Raw genomic sequence first — 5,853 nt, 5'->3', positions numbered from 1 at the left:
CAATGACTTTAAAAATTAATTTAGTTAAACTTTACTCATCCAGGTTTCTTTCTCAATTAGTTCTGAGTTAATACCATTTTTAATGAAGAAGTTACATTACCTAAAAGTTAAGTAAAAATGAGTCAAAATCTGTTTTAGAAACCAACAAGCTTAGTACCTTTCAATTTGAATAACTTTTATTAAAAAACTCTAATTAAGCTAAATTTTGGTTTGGGAACTCCTAGCTCATCCAGAAACAAGTGTGTCTTAGTTTCAACCCAATTGCTATTCAATTATAAGAGTTACAAGCATTGGAAGTTGATGCATAGCTTGCTGAAATCTGTTTCTTTTCAGCTTTGACCACCAATATTCAAAAATTCACAACTCCCAATCCTCAACTCTTAAAATTTTGAAGTTTTAGAGAAATAAAGCAAGTTAATCAATTTTATAACAAAATTTGTTTCGCTCCAAAACTCAACTCGTAGAAGTCGCAGCAAGACAAACAAGTTGCTGCCCTGTTTGACCTTTTCTGCTGCAGGACAGATTTAACAACCTAACTTTAAAAATTTGTCATAAATTGTATATTTAATAAAAAGGTCTCAAATTTTCCAGTTTAGTTTCTTATATTCCCGAGTTTATCCCAAACTTGGTCTCATGAAATTCTGATTATTACATAATTAGTTACAGCATATGCAATACCACCACAACACAACTCTACATCCTTATTAACAAACACCAATCCTAATCCATCATAAATAAATATAAGAGCACACCATTAATAACTTCCACACCTCATAATTCCAATATATATCCACCAATAAATCTATTCCAACAATATTACAAGGCTAATAATTAAATACAACCAACAATTCAACTTATCCTATGGTTCCTCTAACCTAAGTTTTCAAAACACCGTAAATATTAAACGTGCGAAACTTAAACCATACCTTGGCCGATCACTTAATTCACCCAAGGCAGCCTCTCAACACAAAATTACAGCCCCTCCAAGCTCAATCAAACAGCCCCAAAGTAAGCCTTGGTCACCAACAAACCTCCAAGTAATCCCAAATCAATTCCAATGCATAAACACCTACTTAACCTACACCTAGTACATATATATATATGTTCCAAATTAGTTTTCTATCACAATTACAAGATTGAGCTAGGGTTAGAGTGTTCTTACCATACCCATATGCTCAATAGCTTGAGCCCACAAGTTCCGGAAGCTAACTTGAACCTAGAAAATAGAAATTGGACAAGATTCACCATATGTTTTCAAGTTTATCCAAGAAAGAGGGATAGAAATTCTGAACTTAATAGAAGGATTACTAGTGAAATTTTTTGGATATAAAAGTAGAGCTCGACGCGCTGAGCGCGTGGCCGCGAACGGTGCGGCAATCGGAGCCCGGACGGAGGAGTTATGATGGTGAGAAGGAAAGGTGAGGGTTAGGTTTCTTCTCCTCCTCCCTTGCTGTGTGTTTCGTTGCTTTTGTGAAATGGAGAAGATGAAGCTGCTGCTTCATTTATGTTATGGGTCTGGTTGGACCAACGGGCTCGGTTTGGGTCCCGGTTCAATCGGTCGGCCCTTTCGGTTCGATTATGGGCCAAATTTTCAAAATTGGTATCAAAATTCTCGTTTCGATGAGCTCTATCCTATTTTGATATTAGTTTTGCATTTTTAGCTTTCCTAATAAAAATTCAATTTATTAGCTAATAATTTACCGATTTTAGCGGGGTTTACATCCTACCCACCTAATTAGGAATTTTGCCCTCAAAATTCAGATTCAGTCATCTGACAAGAGGTGTGGGTAGTCCTTTGGCATACTCAGTGGTTCTTGAAGTTGACCTCGTTACTCGAAACGTCCATCTTCTTTCATTTAAACCGGCTCAGGTTGTAAGACATGAATTTTTTTTAGAGTCGTGCTTCAGAAGTTACGACATACGGAGTACGTTGGAATAGGTTCGAAAGGTACGACAAAAAAAAAAACTATTTGGCACGCCACTGACCATCAATACTCTCCAAAATTTGAAATGGGCTAACTTGGCGGGATTTAACTTCTTAGTTGTTGATTGCTCGTCCGTTTCTAGTTCGTTGAAGTAATATTCATAAATAGGTATCTTCTTCCTTCCAACTTGAGAAGTCCTCTTCTTAGATCTGCCTATCTCTTTTGTCGGCTTCCACAATGAGAATCTTTACTCAAATTTGCGTAACTTTTCCTCTGTTGTCTCGGCTATCAAATTCAGGAATTAAGACGTTCAATGTTCCAGTTTTCGATTAATTCAGAGGTATTTAGCATACTGTGGAGTCTCACCTTCACCCTGATGTATAGTCTCGTTGATATCCCCAATAAGTAGTTTGCTCCGATGGGCAAAACAGACTTGATCACTTGATCCATGAGTTCCTAACAGCATCACCTTTTGTCCTAGACCTTGGCAATCTATTATAAAATCGATAGCTATTCTCTTTTACCTTTAATGTAGAACCTTCGACGGTTGTGGCATTTCGAACTATTTATGGTGGTCTCTCATTTCTTTCTCATATGTCAAACTTGTAATCACATAGATTTCCACCTCGTTCTTCATTTCTGACTGCTCAAAATATCTTCTTGGATTTGTGGTAGGTTTTAGAAATCTCAAGGTAACTTCGAAAATTTTCTCTTGTAAGCTTCGAACAACAGTTTCTTATTTCAACTTCCGACCTCAACACATAACCCTCTCTTGGTGTCTTCTGGATTCAACTGGCTTCAGTACTCTTAGTAGCCCCTTATCACCGTTATTGCACTCCTTAAGTCTTTGACTTTACGATCTCTATTTCGACATTAAACATATAAATCTTTTCTTAGTTCCCTTTCGTTTGCCAGACTTCGACATCCTCGGTAGGTCTTTATCGTCCCCTCATGCTTCCTGCATTTTGTCTTTGCTATGTTTTAAAATCGCAATAGATTTAGCTTGACTCCTTTAGCTATACCCTTAATATCCAATTTAAAGTTCCAACTTATCTAGCCTTCCTTTCTATGAAATTTATATCCAAGCATTTCCCCAGAAACTTCTTACTCAGGGCGTCCGTTACCACTTCACGATGTTGTATTTACACGTATCCTAAACCACTCTGGTAATGTATCGCACTAATTCCGAGTTGTTAAATAAGTTCGGGTATTCTAATTACTGGATTTGAGGTTAATCCTTCTCTTGGAGTTTGAAAGCTCTCTTCATATTCAGGTATCCATGTAACCGGTGTATTTCTAGCGCATTAAACTAATCATAGGCTTTGTGGTCGACAAGAATTTAAAGCTCTAAAAAGTTGTGTTCGCTCTACTCCTCTTCCTCAAAGTTTCACCGTCACTAAATTCCAAACAATAACTCCGCGTAACCCTCAACACTCCTGATTCCTTAGATATGGTCCAACCTGCTTCCACTACGTCACTTAATCCTTAACCTTCAAAAGTCTAACCACCCCTCTAAGGTAGCTAAGTGTCACTCCGTCTCAACAACCAATAGTTTTTGACTAATCATCGACTTGGACCTCATGATTACTAAAACTTGTCATGCATCATGAACGAGTGTTACATATTAACGGTATGCAAGGAAATTAGAAATTCAACTGATGGTTTAAAATTACCTCGGCTATGAGAATTGAATTCAGTTGCATCCCGATTTTCTCTGTATGGACAATTCCAAGACATATGCCCTAGTCTCCCGCACTTATAACATACGCCTAATCCGGCCCTACACAATCTGTTTGGATGGTACTTCTTACACCTTGGGCACCTTAAATCATCCAGTTGAGTACTAGTTTTTCCTTCAGCATTCGGATCCGGACGGTTATAGTTCCTTCGGTCATTGCTCCAGCGCTTAGAATGTGAAGCGACAAAGCGATTCTTTTTTAGTGTGGCTCCTCGGTGTAATTTTTCCCTTTTTCTTTGTGAAGGGTTCTCGGTGATCACTTCTTGCTACCTCAGCCCTCCTTAAGCTTTCTCCCGTTGCCTGACCCACGTTAACCTGCTCCAGATAACTCAGTGGTACCCCTGTATTCGGAGCATTATGTCCACCTTCATATATATTATCATCATTGTTGCCAGTTCCAGCTTGTGGTTCTATCCCATCCATTACTCGGATGGTCGCGGCGGCAACAGTACCAATGGCAGCAGCAACACTTGTCAGTGCGGTCACGATATCGGTCAAACTATCTATTGGTATGGTTACCTCATTAGCTCTCCGTCCTTGACCTCGATTACGCTCACGACCGCGCCCACGAGACGCCATTTGGTTCCTATTCACACCAAACAAGTGATATCAAGGTGATCAGTCTCAATATCTCTAGTTTAGTATTTCAAAGTCCCAAATGCATGCTCATAAGCATTCATGCCTCATATATCAGTTAGATACCCTAAATAGCATGTATAGACACCCAGAGTATGTCCAGAGGCATAATCAGTCCGTCCCTCAGGCTCTATAAGAACGAACTGCTCTAATACCATAATGTAACACCCTACCATACTTAATCTTATGCTTAAGTCATAAGACTGAGATAGTAAGGTATTACGACCTCCAAGAATAGTAATATATATATATATATATATATATATATATATATATATATATATATATATAATAATAATAATAATAATAATAATAATAATAATAATAATAAAGAAAAAGATATTTAACTAGGAGCCTTAAAAAACGGATAAAACAAAATCGCAAAATAAAAAGCGCAACGCTCAGGAAAGGATTACTTGTGTGCTAAAAAACCTAATAGGAACAAGATAAAGATAAGCAAAAGAATAAAGGACAACCAAGGAAGCAGCATAACTAGCCCCTGACTCATCCTGCGAAGCTTAGGATGGCCGGAGGGTATATATATACATATAAACATACATAAGTGTTCTCAAAATATCCCAAAATACCAAAATAAACTCCTAACTCTCCCTCAACCTCTAAGAGGAGCAACATATATAAGTTACTTGGAGAGTAAGCTAAACATATATATACATATATACAGCCAGAAGCCAAAATACACCAAAGGACTACTTCGCTTTCCAGGATCCAGAGGCCTAGCGAGGAGCCTCTCGACCTACATCTGAAAAACAAAAATACAATATGGAATGAGAACCGGAGGTTCTCAGCATGGTAAAAGTGCCACCGTATAATAAATAGGGTCCTGAGAATGCCATAAGCAATCCTAGAACTCCGTTATACAATTATCCAACTTAATTACTAAACAAAAACCATAAACAAGGGTAGGTATTCTAAATCTACCTAACTTGCTCAATTTCAATCCACACCTATCACCAAACCATTTCTCCATTTCCTCCATCCCTCCATCATCCATAATGCAACAGGAACAAACAACCAAACAAGTTCAAGCACAAGTAATGAACAGATAATACAAGTAGCAAATATACAAGTAGCAGGTGATATATATCAATTAGGCATTCCCAATTAAGGCATAGCAAACAAAGCACACATATGCATATGATGAATGTCTATCCTACTGGCCGTGAGCTCACGTGTCGGTTATTTTGCTAGAACCCGACACATCTGGTAGCTAACCCAGACATTGGTCTCTAGGTTGCGCATCTCCAGGAGGATCATAAATGAAGGAGAGTGTCTTTCCACATCGAAGGAGTGTGCCTTTTCACCTTATCCTGGAGGATATACGAAGGAGAGTGTATTTCCACATCGAAGGAGTGTGCCTTTCCACCTTGCAACCAGAGAAGAATGTGGGGGGAATAATACGAAGGAAAGTGCCTTTCCACCTTCCCCACATCTGCATCACGACAAGAGAGGGAACTTTCGTCCTCTACTTGCCATATCGACCATTTCGGCCACACACAGTCATTCCCAAATCTCATCATTTATCATCATCATTTC

General features: G+C 38.4%; 1 pseudogene; it reads right to left on the bottom strand.

Moving 5' to 3' along the window:
- Positions 1–2,172: 2,172 nt before the first annotated feature.
- LOC148562892 (uncharacterized) lies at positions 2,173–4,242 on the bottom strand (annotated as a pseudogene).
- Positions 4,243–5,853: the final 1,611 nt, after the last annotated feature.

Source organism: Arachis ipaensis, chromosome B6, assembly GCF_059453495.1.
Source record: "Arachis ipaensis isolate K30076 ecotype BB chromosome B6, ASM5945349v1, whole genome shotgun sequence".
NCBI classification, from domain to species: Eukaryota; Viridiplantae; Streptophyta; class Magnoliopsida; order Fabales; family Fabaceae; genus Arachis; species Arachis ipaensis.
This window is presented reverse-complemented; position numbering and strand designations above follow the sequence as displayed.